The 25,954-nt window shown below is 38.6% G+C and overlaps 1 protein-coding gene and 1 long non-coding RNA gene across 2 annotated transcripts in view; both read left to right on the forward strand.

Annotated features, from left to right (window-relative positions):
• Positions 1–25,954, forward strand: part of LOC124279609 (glutamine--tRNA ligase-like) — a 100,674-nt gene that overhangs the window by 49,794 nt on the left and 24,926 nt on the right.
• LOC124279615 lies at positions 349–24,307 on the forward strand. The gene is made up of 3 exons (XR_006899422.1): positions 349–366; positions 1,762–1,765; positions 24,222–24,307. It is a non-coding gene; the product is annotated as an uncharacterized LOC124279615 (long non-coding RNA).

The following is a 25,954-nucleotide window of genomic DNA, read 5'->3' on the forward strand; positions in this document are numbered from 1 at the left end:
ATCCAGTGATCAACAGCATGAGTATCGATCTACGCAACTGGGACAGGCTGACTGTCTGTATTATAAAATGAGTGAGGCGGTGGGGTAGCCTAGTGGTTAAAGTATTCACTCATCACGCCGAGGACCTGGGTTCGATTCCCCACATGGGTACAATGTGTGAAGCCCATTTCTGGTGTCCCCGCCGTGGTATTGCTGGAATATTGCCCAAACTAAACTCACTCATTCACTATTCTAACAGGAACCATTTGGGGATTTCTGGTAAACATTTTTTCACCATTTAGGAAACTTATAGTGTGAACTCTTGGTACCAGGATGTTATATTAGTTGACTGATTTCAGTATCTTTGTGGGGCGGTGGGGTAGCCTAGTGTTTAAAGCGTTGGTTCATCACGCCGAAAACCCGGGTTCGATTCCCCACATGGGCAGAATGTGTCAAGCCCATTTCTGGTGTCCCCTGCCGTGATATTGCTGGAATGTTGCTAAAAGCGGCGTAAAACTAAACTCTGTCAGTCAGTCAGTATCTTTGTGTAGACTTTGTCAGCCTGTTCCTGATGTCATTCACCGATGACACGCACCAATGTCACAACCCCCATCCCACCCCAATAAATTTCGTCATGAAAATAATTATATGTAATTCCCTTTTTCTGGTTGTTGACAAAATATCGGTAAAACATCTCTAATGTCTGCAGCATCGCCATGTCATTCTTTATGCATAGAAGCACAGATTAGATGCTAGGTTCAAACGGGTGAAAAAACCCTCATCATATTTCTTGTCCTGGAATATGTGACACTGTACGTCATTCTTGTTTACCCTGCACAAATTCCATGGTTGTATATCACAGCACCACCGACATATCAACATGCACCCTGTGGACACATGCGCAAAAATCAAGATCATAAACGTGTCTCCTAGAGGATACAAATGTTTGGGGAACTTGTCTCATCTGAAAGAAGCGTCCAAGATGCTGTCGTGAGCAAGATGTTGCTGCAGTGCAAGTGCCGTTATCGAAGCTCTATCAACATCGTAACTCTGATCTATTGTGTTCGCTGTCACTGATAGCCGACAAAGGAGAGAATCTGCAACACTGCTCAACCCTTTTAGTCAATCTGTACCAAGAACGTTCATGATAAAATCAGACGGGCAAATTTCTTGAGTTGATTAAATCTGGAGACTGCAAAAAATAGCTTGCAGTCTGTTACATTGATTAAATCTTTAAGATAAAGTCTCTGCCCGTTGTTTTATGCAATTCAAAATTGCAGCGGTGCATTGATCGTACCTTCGTGTTATTGTTTCCCAATTTGGCGGCCATTAGTGGATGTTTAATCAATTTGTGCCTGCTGATCCCAGACTCGACTCCTGGTCAGCGACTACAGCGATTCGGTAATGTTCCGAAGTCACTCAAATCGCTATTAATGGAATACCGCTGTCTGATCAGTTTGATGTCTGTGTAGGAAGGTGGAATGGCCAATGAATGCATCCTAATGCCGGTTTAGCATATACATGACTGTTTTATTGTGTTTGGGGCTTGTGTCCCAAGGTGTCGATTACAGAACATCGGCTCCTCCATGTTTTCTTTGAGGGAGACTGGATCAAATGTTTGGAAGTCTCTTGGGGTATATAATCATTTCACATTTAGGGGGATTACATATTTACTTAGATTGAGAATGTATTTTGAAAATATTGCATACTGAAGTTTTATCGTGTTTACGATCATCATGGGTAAAATAACATTATATTAAGAATTATTAATCCAATGTCTAGTCATGTAATTTGATATGCATTTTGAACTCACAGAATTTGATATATTACTGTATTAGAATGGAAGAAGTTTGGTTGGAATCAAGTTTTTCTTTTTTTCTGTAGTGACGTGATTTTCAGCAGTTTGTCACTGGTATCAGTAAACAACATTACCACACTAGTTTTGAAAACACGATCTTATCTGATTTTCAAAGTCTTCTGGTCTTAATTAAAAGAAACTTCTCTAACAATTACTGAAGATAAATCTTTTTGTTAAATTGCTTTGTAGTCTCAGCAAGCATGTGAAGAATGAAAATTACAAGGATTCTTGTAAATGAGGACTAAAAAGTTGGAATTAAAAACAAAAGACTTTGATGTATCGTCACAGCTAAATAAACACCATGATTCCCATCTGTGGAGACTGCGGATGCTGTGCTAATGTAGTTTGTCTGGTCATACAGACGCTGAAACAAATATACCTAATATAGCCCATGGAAGTCGAAAATATGTTTCAAGTTGAGATCTTTCAAGTGCCAGTTACAGAAAATGAAGAAAGTCTCTGGGCTCCTTTTTAACTTTATGAATATAATATAGAAACTAGTGTTGGGAATTGGTTGAAATCTCACAATTGATGATTGCTTCATTACCAACGAACAATCATCGAAAAAAATTGGTTAGCATCATTTTTCAGATTTTCCTATCCAGGTTGTTATTGCAGATATGTATGACATGATGCAACTTGCTACTTTAAAGTGATGACTAATATATCATGAACATAAACTTCCCGGAGTCTTCAAGAAATATTCAGTCATGACTTTTCAGTTAGTGAAGTGAGTTTTCTAAGAATTAAACAAGTTTGCAGGCCCCGACAACTTCGAAGATATGTTCCATCGTCAAGTGTTTCAAAGACTAAAACAGCAGTTCCAAAATCGTTTTGTTCGATTATGAGAAAATGTGATCGATTGCTTGGTCGTTCGGTCACTGCGACCAATCTTCGATTTTTTCAATTAATCGGAACACCACTAATAGAAACTGTTTTGTTTTGGTAAAATATGTTCATTTGAGAGACTAGATGTTGGTCTATGCTCAAGGATGACTGATGGGGTGTCAGGGAACATTCCAGTACTGATGTATATCAACTAAACCTATCCATATATCTATTAACAATACTTTAACATGTAGTATTTATACAGACAACATTTCCCAGTAAACAAGATTCAAGTTTCTGTTAGGGATGTTGGAGATTGTAGTATATAGTTGCCCATGTTCTTCAATTCCTGAGCTAAAGTTTGATCATTGGAAGATGACGAAGACAGAGGAGAAATCTATAATATCGGGAAGGGTCATTGAATAAATGGAAAATTGTTATCCTGAGAAATGGTATTTGTGCAATTTTCATTTTTGAGAATGCCTTAGCAATCAATACATGATGTCCTCAAGAATCACTGAAAAATGTGGATAATGATTTTATGTTGTTAAATCAACCACTAGGATTCTGAGTAACAATATTGGTCCCTAGCAAAGTGTGTTGGTCGTAAGAGGGGACCAAATTGATCAGGTAGCCATCTTGGTGACTTGTTGATTGTGTGTCATTGTAGCTTGACAGGAGGAATCGTTGCTCACAATATTGATCTTTGGCTGACACGCAATCACACTAGACATCGATCCATTTAGTCGCCTCTTACACCAAGTGTAGTTGACATGAACCTACTTTCATACACAGAATATCATTGGTTGAGAGTCTGTAAGGTCCAGGGATGGAAAAGCAATGTTTTCATTCTGTAAGTTGGATAAACTTATGACAAGGAATGGTATGGATTGTAACTTCTTCCTCACATTCATACAATAAAGTGAAGGAGTGAGTTTGGTTGAAAGTCGCTGTTAACAGTATTCCTAGCCTGTCTCACAGTCCCTGAACTGCATCATTTTCCCTTCCGCCCAGTCCTTTCTGTAGTGCAATAGCCTTTAATGAAGCAAGTCTAGATTTCCTCAGGTAGCCTGTCTCACAGTCCCTGAACCACATTTTTTCCCTTCCACCTAGCCCTTTCTGCAAAAGCCCTTAATGAAGCAAGTGTAGATTTCCTCAGGTTCTGAATCTCCTATCTTACAAGGAATCCTTTTCAATTTAAAAGGAATTATTTGTTTCTATCATAATTATATATTTCCAGAGACTAAGAGTTTACAGTACTCCAGTTGGTTGGCTGGCATGTTGTTTAACACCGCATTCAGCAATATTCCAGCTATATGGCGGCGGTCTGTAAATTATCGAGTCTGTACCAGACAATCCAGTGATCAACAGCATGAGCATCGATCTACGCAATTGGGATACGATGACATGTGTCAACCAAGTCAGTGAGCCTGACCACCCGATCTCATTAGTCGCCTCTTACGACAAGCATGGGTTACTGAAGATCAATACTAACCCAGATCTTCACTGATGGTATTCTAGTTACATCACAGCCTGTCAGAGTGGGAAGAAAGCCTGAATTGATGCAGGTTTCTAACAGTAAAGTAGTTGTTATCCATAATAATCCCTGGCACTTGATGGCTGCTTGTTTGCCTCATCGTTCCAATCATTCCAAATGTTTTAAGTGCTGCTCAACATTTATTAAGTTTCAGCAAGCGTGATTAATTCGGAAAAAACAAAACTCAATTGATCAAATACAGCTCTGCATGTTCAGGGCCTTTGGTATAGAATAAGCAATGACATTTTTGACAAACAGCAGCGAAGTTGTCTTTTCTTATGTGGAGATAAATACCAAGGTTGAGACCTGTTGAACACATGTTGGAAACAGGAACTGTATCATTATTGGATTTGCAATCTACCACAGGGGCAAGTATGGCAAGTCAAGCCATATTTTGTCTATGTGGTTGGCTGCGGGCATATGTGGGTGGTTTATCATCGGCTAAGATGTAATCACCAGTGCTATGATGTCTCCCCTGGGATAACATTTATGACTTTATTTAATGTCAAAATATTGGGATGGAGCTGGGTACTCCCCTATCTCAGCAGATATGCAGTTATCAAGATGGCCGCCGGGATCCAAGATGGCTGCTGACAAGAAGCAGACGCGAATGTTGTTGACATAGATTGAGTGTTTATACAGGTCAGCCTCAGACAAAACAGGTTTTGTGATAAGTTTCATGAAAGAGTATCATTGAAATGGATGATTATTTATCCTTTGATGCTACTGGGGCGTTTGAGAATAAGCACACTGAGTGACTAGGATGCTCTTTTCATACTGACATTTGTTGGTGTTGGTCAGATGGAAATCTATATGTTTTTGGATAGATTGTTAAAGAGTAATGTCGGTGATAAAGTGCAACTCAAAACATCATGCTATTTAAAAGGGGAAATTGTTTAAAAAGCCAAATGCAGTTTTTAGAAAGAATTTGTCATTTCATGTAATTATTTCATGACCATAAACAATAAACAACGATACAGGCAGGTGCTGGTGCATTCAAGTCATAGTCATATTAGCCAAGGGCACCTCAACCTGTCAAGTAGATTGTGTAATAGAGGAAACGTTTCATTTTGAAGAGACATTTTACAATTTGCAATCACCTAACACACATACAGAGCCCTCTCCTTTGGTGTATGTCATTATCATGTAATGACTGCGGTCTTTTTTGGACACATATTTTGAGAAATGTTCAAAACGTCAACCTCGTTCAAACTATTGATTAAGACATTAATGCCACTAGATTGAGATATCAGAATTCCAGAGGAAAAAAATCAATTGTATAATTTTCACATTACAAATTTGACTTGGCACTCTTATTGATGAAGATCACATGTTAATGTTATGTTATCCATATGGGTTAAAAAATATGATGTTTAAAGCTATGATGCCTTCTCATACAGTCCTTTATGCATTTTTGGCAAAGCCTTGACAAGTTGAGTCGGTATCTCAGAGATTCCATCAACTATCAGCGTCATGCTCATTAAGCCTTGCGAGGACTTCAGAGAAGGGCTCAGTAATTGCCTCCAGCGCCCCTCTCTTTAAACCATCTTCCTGAGATGCTATCTCGGCGCACTTATGAAGAATCTGTCGAGTTCTTTGAATTTATCAGAAATGGAACAAATGGTTGCATCATACCAGGTGATATGCATCGTGAACGCTTCCGTTGTTTGATTGCAAATCCACATTTATCTATTTCATGCATTGAGTTTTGAGATGTATCGGTTGGATGTATGGCTTAGTATTCTTTTGTCGGGTTTACTAAAACTCACTATGACATTGTAGACAGGGCTCATTTAGAGTTTGGAATTGGAGTTTTATCATCATTTAGAGTTTGGAATTGGGGTTTCATCATCAAACTGTTGAATTAGTTTGTTCCAGTTGATGAGTCGTGCAATAACTGTTTATTAGTTTGCATAATTTTCGATAAATAATTTGTCAATAAATAGGTTTTAATCATGATTTCAAATTGAGCAATAATTTTCATTATATCTGAACATAATCATTATGAACATTTAAACACATTCAACAGTCAAACAGACATCTTCAAAAACTGTTTTATTTTAGAAAAAGGGGTTTTTTAAATTTGAAAGGAAAAAGGCGCTTTGCGGCACTAATACCTTTGAGATTTGTTGGGAAATGATTGTAAAATCCTGGTTTAACTGGTCCAGAGATGGCCAGTGTGGAATGTTCCTTATTGGAGTGACCCGTGAAGATCCGGGGTAGAATAGGTCTTCAGCAACCCATGCTTGCCACAAAAGGCGACTCTGCTTGTCGTAAGAGGTGAGGGGCGGTGGGGTAGCCTAGTGGTTAAAGCGTTGGCTCGTCACACCGAAGACCCGGGTTCGATTCCCCACATGGGCACAATGTGTTAAGCCCATTTCTGGTGTCCCCCGCCGTGATATTGCTGGAATATTGCTAAAAGCGGCGTAAAACTAAACTCAGTCAGTCGTAAGAGGCGACTAATGGGATCGGGTGGTCAGGCATGCTGACTTGGTTGACACATGTCATCGTATCCCAAATGCGCAGTACGATGCTCATGCTGTTGATCACTTGATTGTCTGGTCCAGACTTGATTATTTGAAAACCGGCGCCATATAGCTGGAATATTGCTGAGTGCGGCATAAAACTAAAATCACTCACTCACTCCTTATTGAGGTGAAACAATGTCAAGTCAGTCACAATCCTGATGGAGTTAATAGATGCAGTTCAGTTCAGTTTTACATCACCTTTTATGAATATTCTTGCAATGTCAGTGCAGCCTATCTCAGAGATACCCTAAACCCAGAGGTGGTACGATGATGACAAGCGTTTGATTGACTCTTTTTCAGTTTCTGATCAAGGAATCAACTGTCAATTGTGATCGATTATTTTTCACAAATATTGTTCATTTTAATGCATTTGTGGAGGATGATAAACTTCAGCATAACATGAATCAAAGCAAAAAGGCTGATAACAGACACGATTTCAAGGCCTGAAGCAATTTCCTTGCCGATCGTATGGGTTTGTGTGGCAGGGTACGATAAAATATCACTTACGACGGGAGCTATGTTATTTATTTTTTACATGAAGGGAAAGAATGTTTAATTTATTTAACCATTCTTTCTGTTTAAATTTGACGATTCATCATGTTTGTGATTCACCTTATTTCAAAGGCTTGGGGATTGAGCACAAAGACAAGTAGAACCTGATACGTATTTGTTTAGAGCTGTGGCAGCATCTGGCCAGGTCTATTAAACTCCTACAGTGACACCGCCAACTTCGGGCCACTCCATCATCCAGCTGCGATGACAGCTCATCTCTTCATATGTACCCGAGGAGTAACTTTGCCAAGCCTTGATTAAAACACATTTTCATATTGGATCGGACAAGGGTTAACAGGCTGAACCTCGTGGGGGCTTCAGATATTATTTACGTCTGTAGACTTGATTAATGAACACCTTTTAAGTCCATTGGCACAAAAGGGTTTTGGTAATGAGTTCTAAGTGTGAGTCTGATGTACGTTTTCTCCTGAAGGTTTTTAGATAGGCTTTTAAGATGGAAATATGAATGTCAAGTTATCGAGTTTGTTTGAGGACATTTTGAGGTTGTTCGTGACGCTGACGACAGAATTGAATGGATGATGTTGATGCTGCAGTATTGAAGTTATATTGTAGCAGCCTATGAATGGTCAGTGCTGGACCAGGCAAACCAGCAACTAGCCATAATTGCTGTGAATGCTGCACTCAGATGTAATCTAGCAGCATTAAAACAGTCTACAGACAGGGCTCCAGATAAGGTCCGTATCGGCGTATGTACGGATACAAAATATGCACGATAAGGTAGCAAATAATTTAGAAAACGTAGCAGGTACGCACCACAGCAATGGTGTACGGTCTTAGAATCATTTACAGACGTATTTATCTGAAAAAAATATTGGTTTATTGTTTATTGACCTGTTTACACAAGACTATCAATGTTGTGGTGCATGTATGAAACGAAACAAAAGATTACTGATACGCCATTAAATTCCACATAGTACTCTAAATGTACTCTTAAGGTTTTCCAGTACTCCTGTAGTGAAAAAATATGGAGTACGTACTCCTGATGTTGAAAAATTATCTGGAGCCCTGAGATAAACAGTGGTAGAAAACCAATGACGACAAGCCGTAACTGGCCAGGTCACAGAGCCTGGCTGTCTTGTCCATATTATAGACAGTAAACTATAGTTATAACAAACGTCAAGGGACCACTAATTTGAGTTTCATTATAACTGTAGCTTGTTTGTTTGGTTGTCGCTTAACTCAGCAGTATTCCAATAGTCTGTAAATGATCAAATCTGGACCAGACAATCCAGTGATCAAAAGTATGAGCATCGCTCTACATCCGTCAATTTGTTGTACACACATTTGTTTAGTACATAGAATGCTGTAGTTGCCCATGTATACTGTAATTGCCATGATAAGCTCCACTGCATCATTTTGTCCTTTGCAGCCACTTGGAGCTGACATGTTGGGATGTTACAGAAATACTGTTGAAAGACGCATGAAACCCTTCTCAATGGATAGGATGTAAAATACCTTTTGCACTCATACCTTTTCGTATTGATGACTGCTTACGGTGCAGATGACATCTTGAATGAAGGGGGCAGTGGGATAGCCTCGTGGTTAAAGTGTTTGCTTGTCACGCCAAAGACCCGAGTTCGATTCCCCACATGGGTACAATGTGTGAAGCACTCCGCTGTGATATTGCGTAAAAACTCACTCACTCACTCACTCACTCACTCACTCACTCACTCACTCACTCACTCACTCACTCACTCACTCACTCACTCACTCACTCACTCACTCACTCACTCACTCACTCACTCACTCACTCACTCACTCACTCACTCTTGAATGGGAATTTGAACTCTGGAAAAGTTTCTTTGTTACACATCTGTCAAGACTTGGGGGCGGTGGGTAGCCTAATGGTTAAAGCGTTGGCTCGTCACGCTGAAGACCCGGGTTCGAATCCCCACATGGGTACAATGTGTTAAGCCCATTTCTGGTGTCCCCTGCCGTGATGTTGCTGGAATATTGCTAAAAGCGGCGTAAAACCAAACTCAGTCAGTCAGTCAGTCAAGACTTGCAGATATGAGCATTCCTGATTACCGGTAACTGTATTTATCTTTAAGAAACTACTTTCGAAAATAAATTTCATAAATGATCGTAGAAAGATTTGACACTATGAAAGATTGTCAAGATGGGACTGCCTTGTTTTGATAGGTTGCCAAGGAATTCGAAATTAATATGTGTCAATTAATATTTCATCTTGATCAAGAATAATATTTCTGTTGTGATAAGTAATCTTATCATAATACCTGTTTAGCTAACTATCACTAAGTTGTAAATGGGAAATGAAAATAGCCTGTTAACTTAACGCCTGTTTTTCAGCAGCTTTGTGCCTTCATGGTGATTCAGTTTTAAAACATGTCCCAAACAACCCGTGATTGTCTGATTGGTTGGTTGGTTGGTTGTTTAACGCCACACTCAGCAATATTCCAGCTATATGGCGACTGTCCGTAAATAATCGAGTCTGTACCAGACAATCCAGTGATTAACATCATGAGCATCGATATACACAACTGGGATACAATGACATGTGTCAACCAAGTCAAGGAGCCTGATCACTTGATCCTGTTAGTCGCCTATGAGGACAAGCATGGGTTGCTGAAGATATATTCTAACGCAGATCTTCACGAGTCTGTGATTGTCTGAAGAGGTGACAGAATGATTGCATGGTCAGGCTCACTTGTACTTTGTTGATAGCATAGCATTGTACTCAATAGCAGGATCATTGTTCACTATCAATCACTGGATTGTTAGGCCCAGAATTAATTATTTACAGGCCATTGTTTTATAGCTAAAATATTGCACAGACCTCATTAATTCAAAAACAAACTTGTTTTGAGTCTAAGCAGAAATGAGGGTCAATGTTTTAAAAGCTCATACCTCGGACTTAAGCATTACGCCTCCTGTTGATAAAAAGACACAGTCTCACACTGTTTTCTCAAGAAAATGAATTCAGCCTCTGTGTGTATTTTCTATGTATGTTTTCATCGGATATCACTTAAAGATAATGAATTGGTTATGCCATGTGCTGTTTATCAGAGAGAAACTTAGATAAAATCAGAGACTCGAGTCTAAATGGTAATATCTATTATATATATAGCCAAGTAACAAATATTGTAACAAGGATATCTCCATGTACACAGCCCCAGCTGTGAAAGTACCCATTGAATAATCTGCAGTGCTGTGAGTGCTGGCTGTAAACATCTGTCATTGATGTGGTTTCAATTGAGGGAACATTTCAAACTGAAAATGAGTTGCGATGTTCTGAGTGATATTTAAGAGATAAATATTGTGTGTCTGTAGATTTGAAGGTTAATTGTGGAGTATTTTGATGGAAATATCATCTGGAACTGATAGTGTTAGACAGAGGTTTCCAATGTTGAGATTTCAGGTGTCAAATATTTAATAACAACAGCAAATCATAGATATAAATAAAATAAAACAATCAAATTTTCCATATTAAATTTTCCGTGGACGCTTACAGATTTGGTTGGTTGGTTGGTTGGTTTGTTGTTTAACACCTCTCTCAGCAATATTCCAGAATAATTGAGTCTGGACCAGACAATCCAGTTATCAACGTCATGAGCATCGATCTACGCAATTAGTTTACAGTTATGACATAAGTTATGACATAGGTATGACGTTGCCCTTGAACACTATGAAGTCACTTTGTATGCAAGCTGTGGTTATTTTCTTGATTTTGGGGAGTAACTTTTTCAGCCATGGTACATTTTGCAAAAGATTAGACATGGTGAGGTCACACTATAACAAGAACCAGAGAACCTGTCACACAGTTGAGGGTGAGTCGGGTCAAACTGTCCTTGTATTGGCAAAATGACCGCAAAAATGAAATCAATTGTTTTGTTATACTGAATGTATTTATTACCTTCTTACTACCACTGAGTTTAATCATTGTCATCAAGAATTTGATCAAGGTATTTTGCAGAAAGATTGGGAAACTTAATGCATTTGCAGACGCCATGTTTTTTCAGCAGACGTCAATCTTGATCACCTGATTGTCAATAATGACCTTTGAAGAGTCATTATTCAAAGTTAGTGTCAACAGATGACAAAACAAACCATTTTCATGTCAGTTTTCTGCAAACAATCAGGATGGTGGGGTAGCCTAGTGGTTAAAGTGTTCACTCATCACGACTAAGACCAGGTTTCGATTCCCCAAATGGCTACAATGTGTGAAGCCCATTTCTGGTGTCCCCCTCCACGATATTGCTGGAATATTGCTACAAGGGACGTAAAACCATACTCACTCACTACAAACAATCATTAGTATTCAAAGACCTTCTTTCCTCCTGTAATAGAGATTTACCAACAAAATTTAAGGATTCTTAATAGAGTTGTAATAATTCTAAAAAAAAGTGATTTCCCTAGGGTACATTTCTGTAGGACTCGATACAAGAAGAGTCTCTTCTGCAAGAATGACAGTCTGCATGTACAGGAGAAAGATACAGCTCAGTTCAAGACAGAAGATGTCTGCCTCTGATTCAAGGGTTAGCATGTGTCGTGGGAAAATAGAATTACTGTCTGGCCATTAAAGTTGCACTGGAGAAGAGAGCATAAAGTAGTTTTTGTCAATACTTTGCTTTTCTGTTATTTTGTTCAGTATGTTCTTGAATTTTAAGTACTGCGATGACAAAAGCATCGTCAGACATCTTTAAGACTTCCATTCTCACTGCTCAAGTTACATTGGGCAGTTCTAACTTTTTGTCCCAGACTCCCAAGCAGGTCTACTTACTTAAGCAAGTTGAGATTTGTTCACTTTAGAAATGAAGAGATTCTCTTGGTTTCTTTTTATTTTATGTTAGAAATAGTAACTCAACACCTCAAGTCTTCAAGTATTTGCCTTTCAGTGAACCGTGTTCAATGAGGTGATCTTAGCGCTAAGATTGTTGTGATTTCTCTTGATGGAATTGGGAACACGTTGGTCGTAAGATGACCGTAACTCCCATACTTTAACATAGACTTAGAACAGAATAGAATAGAATAATACCTTAATGCCTTTTATGGAATTTGTGTTACATCAGCAGAGCTACTGACACATCAGAGAGATACAAAACATGTTTACATAAATTCATTGATTTAGGTATCTTCACATTTGTTTAAGAGAGATATGGTACTTGGAATAAAGGATGTACGGGCTCTCTTAGTTTTCACAATTGGAACTTTGTAGCGGCGGCCTGAAGGGAGGAGGTTGTATTCCGAATTTAAGTAGTGAGTAGGGTCAGATATAATTTTGACAGCTTGATTCACGATTTGCCGCACATATATTGATGATAAACATTTAAATCTGACTCCAGAGATTGTACTTGCAGTGTTAACAATTTTGTCTATTTTAGATTTGAGATGAAGTGAGAGTGACCCGTACCAACAATGGAAGGAAAATGTTAAAATACTCTGAATAAATGCTGCATAAAAAGATGACATCACAGATGGGTTAACATTAAAAGATTTCAGTTTACGCATGAGATGAAGACGTTGTTGACACTTTTTGTATAGGGCTTCAGGCTTGTATACGACTGTCGTAGTGCTACGATCCCTTTGATGAATGGGGCCCAGGTTTGCTTTGAAGTCTTTAGGACTGTTCCACAAATGAAGTCTTTGGGACTGTTCCACAAATGATATGAGGGCTACGATTGTTGTATGTCTGTTTAAGGGAGCTACGATCATCTTAGCACTACGATTGTAATATTTCTTCATAGAACAGGGAACTCAGTATCTGACTAGTGTTTCAATCTCTGTTACCAGGGATATGAAGGCTACGATTGTTGTATGTCTGTTTAAGGGAGCTACGATCATCTTAGCACTACGATTGTAATATTTCTTCATAGAACAGGGAACTCAGTATCTGACTAGCGTTTCAATCTCGGTTACCGTTCCACCAGGGATATGAGGGCTACGATTGTCGTATGTCTGTTGAAGGGAGCTACGATCATCTTAGCGCTAAGATGGCTTTGTGGAACAGGACTCTGGCTAGTCCAAATACCCAGTGCATGTTACAACCAAAATACCTCCTTCAGCCTTCAGCACTTGTCTTGGAACTACATCCTCAAACTTGATCTCATCTTTAATTTGTCAGAAATGAAAGCAGTAGTGCTTTCCTACACATGTTAATAGGAAACTTTAGTGAAGAAGCATTTTTTGTTAACAGAAAACAACATCAGGTCCTTGAATGGAACTGAAATTGATTACAAGAATTTATCCCAAGCTGTGCTGCATCCAAGACTTCATGGAACAAAGAGTGGAGACAGACATTTGAGCAGTCTCGCTTCACTTTTTCTTCACTGTTTATGCGAGGGGAAGAAATGAAATGAAAACACTGGCATTGTCTCTGTACAAACACATAATAAGCCCGACATGGCGAAGGTTCAGTTTTTAGAAGACATTTTCTTTTTAACAAGATAGTTTATTTTCAAGCATGATGAACGATGCCCTCATAAATTGTTTTAAATGGGCTTTTTTGAAGTGAACAATATTTCACTTGTGTTACAATAAGGGAGTTTTTGTGTGAGGAGCGTGCATGTGGATAATGCTATAAACATTACCAAGCTCATCTTGTTCTTCCTCTAATGTCTCCCCAACTATCTCTTCTATGCTGATGCACATACAGTAGTTTTAATGTTCTTAGATAGGGGCGGTGGGGTAGCCTAGTGGTTAAAGTGTCTGCTCGCCATGCTGAAGACCGGGTTCGATTCCCCACATGGGTACAATGTGTAAAGCTAATTTCTGGTGTCCCCGCGTGATATTGCTGGAATACTACTAAAAGCGGTGTAGAACCAAACTCACTCACTCATATACTTGGTTGACACATGTCATCGGTTCCCAATTGTGTAGATCTATTCTCCAGCTGTTGATCACTGGATTGTCTGGTCAGACTTATTTACAGACTGCTGCCATATAGCTGGAATATTGCTGATTGAAGCGTTAAACAACAAACCAACCAACAAAAAGCCTACAAATTCTTTCCGTGCCCAGATTGTTCCATCAGGGACAGGTAGATGGGTGGGTGAGATGGTTATCAGGTCTAATGACAAGCATGAGCTGCTCAGAGGACATGCGCTCGATACCCTGCTGTGTTTCTTGGTTCAGTGAATATATAGCGAAAGTATTTAATGATTGCTATAATGAGTGTTTTATGGAGTGTTCAAAACCGACAGACCAGTGCTTAGGATACTTACCAGAACAGCCATCCATGACAGGCTGGGGTGTTCTCGGACACCCAGTTTGAAATGTCTGATGATTTTGGCTCTGTTTTTTCATAATATGTTATTGATCTTTTATTATATACTGTATATTACTGGAGATAAGCCAATCTCATTGATAAGCCGAGGTCCTAACTTGACCCTTAAAAGCAGCATAAAAATGGTATGTAGACTAACAACTAGTCTCTGAAATGAACATATTTTACTGAAAAAAGTTCATAGTAAAAAAAATTATAATATAATGAAAAGGAGCCCTGAGACTTTCTTCATTTTCAGAAGCTGAGGAAATCTAGACTTGCCACATTTTCTAGACTTGTGTGGGCTTTCTTGGATATATTTGCTTCAGGGTCTGTACGACAGACTAAATAGTATGTTCCATACATAAGCTGAACAACCAAACTTCATTCATCTACATTGCACTGCTGATTGTTCAATTTGTACTCTTTACATCCATTCCTAAAGTTAAATAAGGATTTCTTTAACCAGGCCATGAGATATGTTGGTTATCAATGTTGCAATGGACATCCTTTGAATTACAGTATAGAGGCTGGTTTATTGTTCAGTACAATATAAAGATCTTGACCTCTTAATGGACTAGGAATTATATCTGCCATTTCTGGATGCCTGCTGGGACTTTATCCAAATTTCAAAGACTCTACAGTAGAGCGTTATTGCATGCCAGTGGTATGTTGCTCATGATCTCAGTCACTGGCTTGCTTGGTTAAGATGCCATTTAGGGTGGTTTTAGTCAAAAGATATTTACCAGTGACCTGACTCCCTCACCTGTCCTTACCGACCCATGAAGATCTCGGGTGGAATAGGTCTTCAGCAACCCATGCTTGCCACAAAAGGCGACTATGCTTGTCGTAAGAGGTGACTAACGGGATCAGGTGGTCAGGCTCGCTGACTTGGTTGACACATGTCATTGGTTCCCAATTGCGCTAATCGATGCTCATGCTGTTGATCACTTGATTGTCTGGTCCAGACTCGATTATTTACAGACCGCTGCCATATAGCTGGAATATTGCTGAGTGCTGCGTAAAACTAAACTCACTCACTCACCTGTCCTTACCTGCTGTTTGCCTGTTTGTGGCTACAAAATGTCCGATATGCAATTGTTTATTTCAAAGTCTAGGCAAAGATAGTGCTACACAGACAACAGTCTGATCATGCACACACTGAATTTGACGGATGTTTTATCCTTTACTCAAACATGTAATAGTCTGAAGGAATGCAAGTACAGTCAGAAAGTGAGTGAGGGTGTTTTTTATTCTGCTTTTAGCAATATTCCAGCAATACCACAGCAGGCGACACCAGAAAAATGGGCACCACACATGGTACCCAAGTTGGGGATTGAACCCTGGTCTTCAGTGTGAAGAGAGAACGGTTTAACCGCTAGGCCACCTAGCACCTGTTCCGAAAGAAATGTGAACACTAGCGACCTGCAGGGTCCTATAGGGACCATTCATTTAATGTTTTATGTAGATCTGCCCCCTATTCTATCAAGGTCGAGAGAGACCGCCTCCGTGGTGTAGTGGTTAGAGCGTCCGCCCGGAGAGCGGAAGGTCGCGGGTTCGATCTCTGACCGCGTCATACCAAAAGACGTTAAAATATGGTACTTGTTGGTCCCTGCCTGGCGCTCGGCATTAATGGGTACGACAAGGACTGGTCGGCTCGGAGTTAATATAATGTGTCTGATTGGGTATTCATGCTTCACTGCGGCATGGTATCTCAGTGAGCTAGCACTATAAAACCAGCTTAAGTCTGGGCCAGTACAAACAGCCGCACATACACATACACACGCATGCACGTCGTCATATGAGCGAAATATTCTCCAGCACGATGTTAAACCCAATTTCAACCCACCTCACCTCAAGGTCCAGAGTATGTTGGGAGCCTTGTGTCAATACAAAGCCAGGAATATATGAGTGAAAATATGATTGCTGTTTTACTGCCCACTGTGGTATAAAACCTCTGATGGTAGCTTAAAATAAGCCAAAACGATAATCATAATTATTTACATATAGATAGTTTATTCATGAAACAGTTGTAGAGTATGTAAAGTTGCGTCTACTTGTAAAAGAACAAATACAAAGGTTTTGAAGTGTTCTCCCATTCTTTACCTGGTGTTCTAGTCTGGGAATTTGTAGCCATTTTGAAAAGTTCCTTTCTTTCCCATCCACCTGTGTGGTAATTATTCTCACAGAAACATTCTCGAATCAGTGACGTTCAAATCTCTAGCCGGAATAGAAAATGGAAAGTGTTACTGACATAATCACTCATTGCGCAGGAATGTACTTTTTTTTAAGTCAGTTTTCTCGAGAAATATTGTTTTTAATAATTCTGTCCGATGAACTGATCAAAGCTTGGTTCTTCATGTGTAAAACATGATTAATGAAGCGCAAGCAGCTGCTTTGCAGGTTACCGATTAGCTGCGAGTAATCCATGACCCATCTATCTTGCCAGCAGCAGGGGTACGATTTTAATATTGATTACACCCAGCTGATAATCATATTTGTCATAAGGCTCATTTCACAATAAACGTTATGATACCAGTGCAGATGTTGAAATGGTCGCCCCACCCATAGTGGTCAGCGCTGAGGTCTCGTTAAAACGTCTGTGCCTCAATAGGGATAATTAACATTTGAAATAATTGACCGGTTAATGAGTTTGACCGTTGTCAGTTCAGTCGACAGGATCCTTGGATATGAAAGACCTGTTTGTGCAGTGAATCATATAGCATGTAATTTGGGGGAGTGTATCGTGATGACGTCTTGTCGAGAGGCAAACGATTATTAATTGAATTTTTCATGGCTAGTGTTATTTCAGGTCCAGTTTGAATGGTCAGTAGAGGTCAAGATCACTATCATTCGCTAGATTGTCAATTGAATCGTTCACTGTGCAAATTGTGTACAGAATCACTGACATTGACTGGTCGCTGGAGGTCCAGAGAGCAACCGTTTATAGAAGCAAGAGGCTTTGAGTGGTCAAGATATGGGGTTTAATCAGCAGTTGTCTGCCCTGGTCAGCCCTGGTCAGTACTGGACTCGGCCAACTCATTAGCAGTTGAGGAGCAGTTGAGGAGCTGAGTACCTCACACAGGGACAAGGATGAGATGGGACAGGACCCGATACAAGAAATATTTCACAGATTAAGTAGGGTTCAAGTTTCCATGTTGGTTTGGAGGAGCTGATGTAACAATGAAGTCCCTATTCCACAGAGGGGTCTGTGTGCTAAAACTGTATGAAAGAATAGGAGTCATAATTGTTGTTGAGCTAAGATTTCTTTGTGCTGTTCCACTAAACAATCTAAGTATGAAGGCTGGTGTGGAAATGTTGTGATGACCAAGCTCGTATTCCACAGAGACATGTGTGATACGAACGAAAAAGTCCATTGTCATAGCTCTGAGACCGCTTGTGCCATATTCCACCTAATGGTCTTAGTACTGAGACTATATGGATATGACCAGCTTAGTTCGGAGATTGTTTTGTGCAACAGGGCCAAGCTGATTTGATCACGCCAAGATCTACAAGGATTTGTATTTGCCTTCCAGCTTACTATACATTTTGTAGCCTTGTGTTTACAGCATTTGCTGGTTGATGGGATGATATGGGTTTGATTCCTCTCATGGTTACAATTAGACCTGCACAAATCTGTCAAGGTAATAATTAATACCTAGTATAAATGTAAAAAAAACAACAACTAATAATGCCAACACATGTCAGTTCTTGCATTGGAGTTGTCCCTTGATTTCCTCATGATTTAAATGTTTTAGGATAAAAGCTAAAATAATCAATGAAGAAACTGAAGGGTTTTTTCTTAGTATGTTGTGTGATGTTAAGAATGTCAAACTGAGTACTGATGCCTCCTAAAAATGTGGAAGTTGTGTTTTCAGAGCCATTTATTTTCATTTCATCTGAGATAAAAGTAATAGCAAAGATTGGTATTTTTGTATCTGTTATTTACATCTGTGTAATAATTATCATAATCTATCATTATCTTGCAAATATACACTGATTTGCCTTATAAATAACTTATATGGGTTCTGTTTTTGTACTATTACAGTTATTGATTTTTCTTGATTCTGAAAATCCTGACAATCTGTGTGTTATGCAACTGAAGCAGGGAAGGGCTACAGAAACTCCTTCACTGAAGTCTCCTAAAGCAATATAAAATAACACAAACAAACAAACAATCATGGCAGTTTACACAAAGTCAATTTTTTCAAACTAATAATGCAGCTAATATAATTACCAGTACCTGCTTTTTTTCATTTCTAAATTTTGAAAACTGTCCTTTAAAATTTGACCATACCACGGGCAGATGTCATAGTGAAGGATGGGAGTTGTGGACAAAGGCATTGTCCGGGTTTGCCATGTCCTTGCAGCCTTTGACCAATCAGTCAACAGTCTGACACATGACCCCAGTAGAGGGCGCTGTCCCTGTGAAGGAGCACCTGCATGATGCTGTGCGCTCATGGCTCATCTCCTCATGAGGTTTTAATGCTGGATGGGTGATAATAATTGGATTTAATTGCAAAAGAAATGCTGAAATTTATTACTGTTCCAGTAATGATGATCATCGGAGTGTGACTTTATGTAGCTTTTATAGACATGTTTGCAAATGAAAGTAATATTTTTATAAGTTTGATCATCCAGAGTGTCACTTTTTGTTGTTCATTTTATACATTTTGGTAATCAAGAGTAGTATGTTTTGAGAATATGGTAATCAGAGACAGAATCAAAGCCTGATTGACACTTTTGTGAAGCTTTTTTGTATTTTTCAATTCATTCCATAAGAACATGTTTACGATCCTCCTGAGCAAAAGACAAAACTACACATAAGTGAAAAAAAGAGGGTTATAATTTTTGAGACAGTGTGACAATATGACATTTGCCTTTTAATCATACACATATGCAAGTCTGATTCATATTTTGTTAATTACACAAACAAGGGTTGTATTTAGAAACATGCCCGTCTGACTTTGATTTATTAGCAGCTGAAGAGACAGTGATGTTCTCAGAGACAGTGCTGCTCTGAGACACAGTGTTGCGCTGGTTGTATTCGCTAAGATAATATACAAATACAACATGAAGCCAACTCACCTCAGACCTTTCACAAGACATGGTAGACAAAGCTCCTGTGTCATAATGATGGCGACTCCTTGCTCCAATAAAAAATAATATCAGTATTGGAATTACAATTTAGAAGAGACAGGTGCCCCCTGGGCCAGTCTGGACCTTGTCCCAGAGGAGCCAGCTTGCTCAGGTGACAAATAGCTCTTATATTTATACAGACAGATTCTTCAATTTATTCCAATAACAGCTCTGTCTAGAGTTTGGCTTGACTTTTAATCAACCAGGAGAAGACAAAAACACAGATGCTGATCTTTTTTGTCTCTGGTTATGCTTTAGAAAAAGATTAAGTTTGGATGGAGTAACAAATGCTTTTTAAGTATATTTTGAAGGGATTTAAGATTTGGTCTTCAGTTTTTTACACAGCTTAACTTTCAACACTTCATCACAGTTCCATAAAATGTACCAGCTTGGGGTTTACAGGTGTGACAGTAGATGGTTTTGTTATGATCAAATTTTTGTGTGCTGAGTAGTTAGAATATGCTTTAAATTTCTGTGATATACATATTATTGGTTAAATTAGGAAGATGTGTAGTATCTCCATTGTTGAAAATTGGATCATCGGGTAGATCCATGTTGAAAATTGGATCATGGGGTAGATCCTTTGTTGAAAACTGGTGTTGGTGGGGTTAGATCCATATTGAAAATTGGTGTTCGTGGGGTTAGATCCATATTGAAAATTGGTGTTGGTGGGGTTAGATCCATATTGAAAATTGGGGTAGATCCATATTGAAAATTGGTGTTCATGGGGTTAGATCCATATTGAAAATTGGTGTTGGTGGGGTTAGATCCATATTGAAAATTGGTGTTCGTGGGGTTAGATCCATATTGAAAATTGGTGTTCGTGGGGTTAGATCCATATTGAAAATTGGGATCATATTGAAAAATTGGTGTTCATGGGGTTAGATCCATATTGAAAAATTGGTGTTGGTGGGGTTAGATCCATATTGAAAATTGGGATCATGGGGTAGATTCATGTTAAAATTGGAATTAAGTGGTAGCTCCATTTTGAAAATTGGAGGTGAAGGGATAACTCCATGGTTCAAGCACTCTGGTAGTTGGACTCCATTGAAGACCCAGGCTCTGTATTGATATTCTCCCTAGTTGCGATGTAAGTAATATACAACTGAAGATGGCAGAAGGGTTATCGTTCACTTGTTTGAAGTTATCTTCAAGATGTCTCATACTTTTATCCCTTCATTTGTAGAAAATAATCATAAGAAATGATTTTTATCCCTTCACAAATAGAAAATAACCTTAAGAAATAATTTGAAACAAAGAATTAAATGTGAAAAAAATCTGCATTTTGTAGATAATGGTAGCCTCCCAGGCCTTACTGAGACTATAATGAGGATTAGTGAAGCGTGTGATACACAGGTTGTGAGTTTGTGAGTGAGTGAGTGAGTTTAGTTTAATGCTGCTTTTAGCATTATTCCAGGAATATCATGGCGGGGGACACCAGAAATGGGCTTCATATGTACCCATGTGGGGAATCAAACCTGGGTCTTCAGTGTGACGAGCGAACTTTTACCCACTAGACTACCCAAAGAAAGAAGGTAAAATGACATGCAACGTTGTTTTAATGTCATTTTTAAGTTTTAAAGTGCTAGCCAGCTGAAATACCCTGCTGCTATTAAAGATGGATATCCAGCCAGACATTGTATACCGACTTCCAACCAAACAGTCCTAGCTTTATGCCCTTGCCAAGCGTAAGGCAGAGTAACAACAAGTACCATTCTCCAACATCTTCCTATGACATATGACTACACAATGCTATTTAGAAAGTGGTAGAATGTAACATGTGTTATATTTGGGATTACACTTTCTCAGTAAAGTACAGATTCTAGTACATTTGTTGGGCTGAGTCCCATCCAGGATTTGAACCCACACCCTCACATGTATAAAGGTGGAAGATACAGTGGCTGAGTAGGTTAGATGGCTGACACTGTGTGCTAGTACTAGAGTCTGTACTTTACTGAGAAATGTAATCCCAAATTTTACAGATGTTCCTATAATAAAGAAGGGGATCGCTGACTTTCTGCTCTCGGGCTGACTATCTGTCCAATACACAGTGACACAGTGGACTCAGTCACTTATCTTGCCAAACAATTATATTTTAGGTTTCTATTGGTTTCTGGACCTGTGAAGATCCGGGTTAGAATGAATCTTCAGCAACCCATGTTTGTCGTAAGAGGCGACTAACAGGATCGGGAGGTTAGGTTCGCTGGCTTGGTTGACGTCATCGGTTCCCAATTGCGCAGATCGATGCTCATGCTGTTGATCACTGGATTGTCTGGTCCAGACTCGATTATTTACAGACCACCGCCATATAGCTGGAATAGTGCTGAGTGTGGCATCAAGCTAAACTCACTCACTCACTATTGGTTTCTTGAGTAAATTTTGTTTTTTAAAAATATCCTGCACATTCGAAAATGAATCGGTCATACCCTGATCACTAAACTGACTTGAGCCAAAAGCCACAATTAAATTAAATTTTATCTTCTACCTGCACTGACTTTAAAAGAATCATAAAATTTAAAGATGAAGGCCACTTTCAACTTTTTAATGAGGACTGATCTGATGTAAAATGTTTCTGGCCACTAGAGACACCTCACAAAGAGGACAAGAAATTAACTCACGATGTAAATATAAGAGCCCTGGCCCAATAAGCACCCCGGACGTACTCCATGACCAGTAAAAAATTAGTCTTTGTAAGCAGCTACTACTCAGATCAAAAAGTTTAATGACACTCAATTTGTGTGTGTATTATGCATATTTTTTCCGATTGCCTATTAATTATTACCAAAACATTTGCTTTTAATCAACGTTTATGATCAGCTGATCTTTTTTCACACAAGACATGGGTTATTACTGTTTTAAAATAACTAGAATCTCATCCAAATGTCTTTGGACTTCAACTATATCAGCATCATATTATTGTCAGTAAGTGTTTTGAAACTGTATTTACTTCTGTCAGATTTTCTATTTATTTTTTTCCACTTTACCACTTACTGGTTTCCACTTTAATCACTGAGAGACACAAACTAAAAATTAAGAAATCTTAAAATAGATTTAGTTTTATTTTGACAAACCCAAGATTGCAATTGATTCACCATTTATTTAAGATATCACAAAAGATATATTTTTTCACAACAAAAAGGGTTTCAAACAAACTTTCTTTAAAACTGGAAAAACTAACTCTTCAATATTTTGATTTATTTCAAATTTTCATGATAAGGTGGGCTTTAGGAGTTTGTTTTGTTATGTTAATGATAGCATGGTTTTTTTGGTAATTGCAAGTGGTGAAACGAATTACAGGGTATCCATGGTTGAGATACGAGATGCGGCATGGTGGCAACAAACGCCATATTTTCCCACAAGTTTCCAAACACTCTTCATTATGGGAACATCAGAGGTCTCTTTTTGTCTCTCCTGTCCATGTGCATGTTGACTGACGACCTCTGTGAGTTGCCACGACATGACAATAGCCCAAGAAAATGTTGAGCAACTGCCAATTAGCTTTATGACGAATGGCAAAGTCAATCAGACAGAAACACAATCCCCTCCATCAGACAAGTGTCTCCAGCATGCTCAAATTTTGTCCGAATTTGGCAGATTAACGCACACTTAGCGCCCATAGAAAGCCCAAAGTCTTGGGCGATTCGACACGTTTAAGCTTGCCAAACAGAGGTGGATTTTTTATTTGATTAATGGGCAGTTTTTCTGAGAAAAAGCTTCTAGTCGTGCATGCATGTTCTACATCATGGCCCTGAGTGCTGTTTGACAATAGTTTGTTACATGTCAAAATGCCCCGAACCATTTCGGCTGTAATCATTACATCACCCACAAATGCTTTTTGCACTTCATAAATGGGACCATGTTTCAGGAAAATTAAAAGATGGTGATATTTTGTGAAGTCTGAAAAAAAAGGATAAAAAAAGAGTTTTGAACTGCAAACTTAATAAATATGGAGTTTCTTCCAACTTGAAAGGAATCAGTCATAGCTGGGACCAAACTTGTATTCCAGACTTGTTTGAGTGGCATTTAGAAGTTGGTGTGATAAACAACAAGGAGAGTTCTATGGATATACAACTTCTTTCATATAATAAGCTATCAAGCACGTTTCAGTGTTAGCTACTAACACTACACTTATCAAGCAATTAATCATTATTTGCTTGATAACAGAGTTAGTAGCTACACCGGAACTATTTGCTTGATAACAGTGTTAGTAGCTACACTGGAACTATTTGCTTGATAACAGTGTTAGTAGCTACACCGGAACTATTTGCTTGATAACAGTGTTAGTAGCTACACTGGAACTATTTGCTTGATAACAGTGTTAGTAGCTACACTGGAACTATTTGCTTGATAACAGTGTTAGTAGCTACACTGGAACTATTTGCTTGATAACAGTGTTAGTAGCTACACTGGAACTATTTGCTTGATAACAGTGTTAGTAGCTACACTGGAACTATTTGCTTGATAACAGTGTTAGTAGCTACACTACACTGGATAACAGTGTTAACTATTTGCTTGATAACAGTGTTAGTAGCTAACTATTTGCTTGAAACTATTTAGTAGCTTGAACTATTTGTAACAGTGTTAGTAGCTACAACGAAACGTCACTCATATTATATGAAAGAAGTTGTATATCCGTAGAACTCTCCTCGTTGTTGTATTCCAGAGCATGAAATATTATCATATGTAAGTTTTATTAATATTTTGATAGAAAACAACAGCATTTGGACAGATGGACAACAGAATTTTTTCTGAAACATGTGAGTGTCCATAACAGCTGGAACTGACTGAGAATGAACTTAAGTCACAATTAAAACTTGTGTCTTGGAAATCATTATTATTAGCATTAGTAGCAGGGATATCATCCTTTATCATCCAAAACTGTGATCTTGCTTGTGTGACATCATCTGATATCTCCTGGAAGATATAGTTTTGACAGTAGATTTTGACTTACAATGCTATGATGTCATGAACTTGATGACATCACAATGCTATGACATCATTGCACTGCAATTCTAATGGCAGTACCGTGTTCAGAGATTCACATTTTTTTATTTTTTATGATAAATAGAATCTCACCCTCGTGTCTACTGATATCAATTATATCAACACTCGTTGATAAAAGTAAATGTTTTTGTACCGTTATCAACTCGTGTTGATATAATTGATATAAGTAGACACTTGAGTGAGATTCTCTATATCTCACGATATTGATAAATATTTGTTCTATTGATACTCATTTGTGAACATAGATACAAAATAAATAACTCGCTGCCACAGAAATGTTTACATTTATTAAAGTTACCATTGTTAAGATGGACGAAGAGAAGGCAGACAGTACAATTTTAATTGTTTCATGGATCTGCCAAGGTAATATTTAGGTTTTTATCTGTACATTTAACAGAATGGTTTATTTTGTTATTATTTAATGTGTAAATATATCTTGATACGTTTGAGTTGGTAGTCAATACAAACATTGAAACCTTTATTTGTATGTATCTTGCTGTGGTTTATAATCAAACACTTCTTAAATTCAAACAAGTTCAGAGATGGTTTTGAGTAAGTTTAGCATCTCCAATGTATTTGGTATATACTGGAATTCGTCAATGTATAATTCTTTATTTCTGTTAAAAGTCGTTTACTTTTAAGTAAAACCAGTTTGTTTTGACAGCTGACATCTGTAAGTGACAGTTTGTGCCAGGGTAGTTGTGTCACTGTTCTCTGAGAACAGGAATTGTTGCCATGTCAACCACAGGTATCTCTGCTGCTCTAGACATAATGGCCTGCTGAACTTATGTCTGATGATGAGGAAGGACACGCTCACATTTTAACTAACACCTAGTCTGCTTCACAGTCGCTGAACCACATTATTTTCCCTTCTGCTTAGCCCTTTCTGCAATGCTAAAGCAAGTCTAGATTTCCTCAGGTTCAATCTCTCATCTCACTAGGGCTTGTTTTCAGTTTATGAGGAATTGTTTGTTCTATCAATATTATATAAATTCAGAGACTAAGCGATAATCTCCAGGGTATACATTCCGATAAATCTCCACTACACCCTGGATGCATCTACGGCTCGAGCTGATGATTTTATTACCTTCCTTTGCTGGCTCTGCATTCTCACAGTAGCCAATCAGATAAGCCGCCATTACAACCGAGCATGCCAGTGTCACCAAAGATAGCCGTCGCAGCCGCGAAAGTTTTGGGGAAAAACATACAGACAAATTGACAGGTCTGAAATCTTAAAAACAATATATGCAAGAACGCCTTCTACCTCTTTCAGAGTACTTCTGCAA

This window comes from Haliotis rubra, unplaced genomic scaffold (genome assembly GCF_003918875.1).
Source record: "Haliotis rubra isolate DU_JTF1 unplaced genomic scaffold, ASM391887v1 Scf253, whole genome shotgun sequence".
Lineage (NCBI taxonomy): Eukaryota > Metazoa > Mollusca > Gastropoda > Lepetellida > Haliotidae > Haliotis > Haliotis rubra.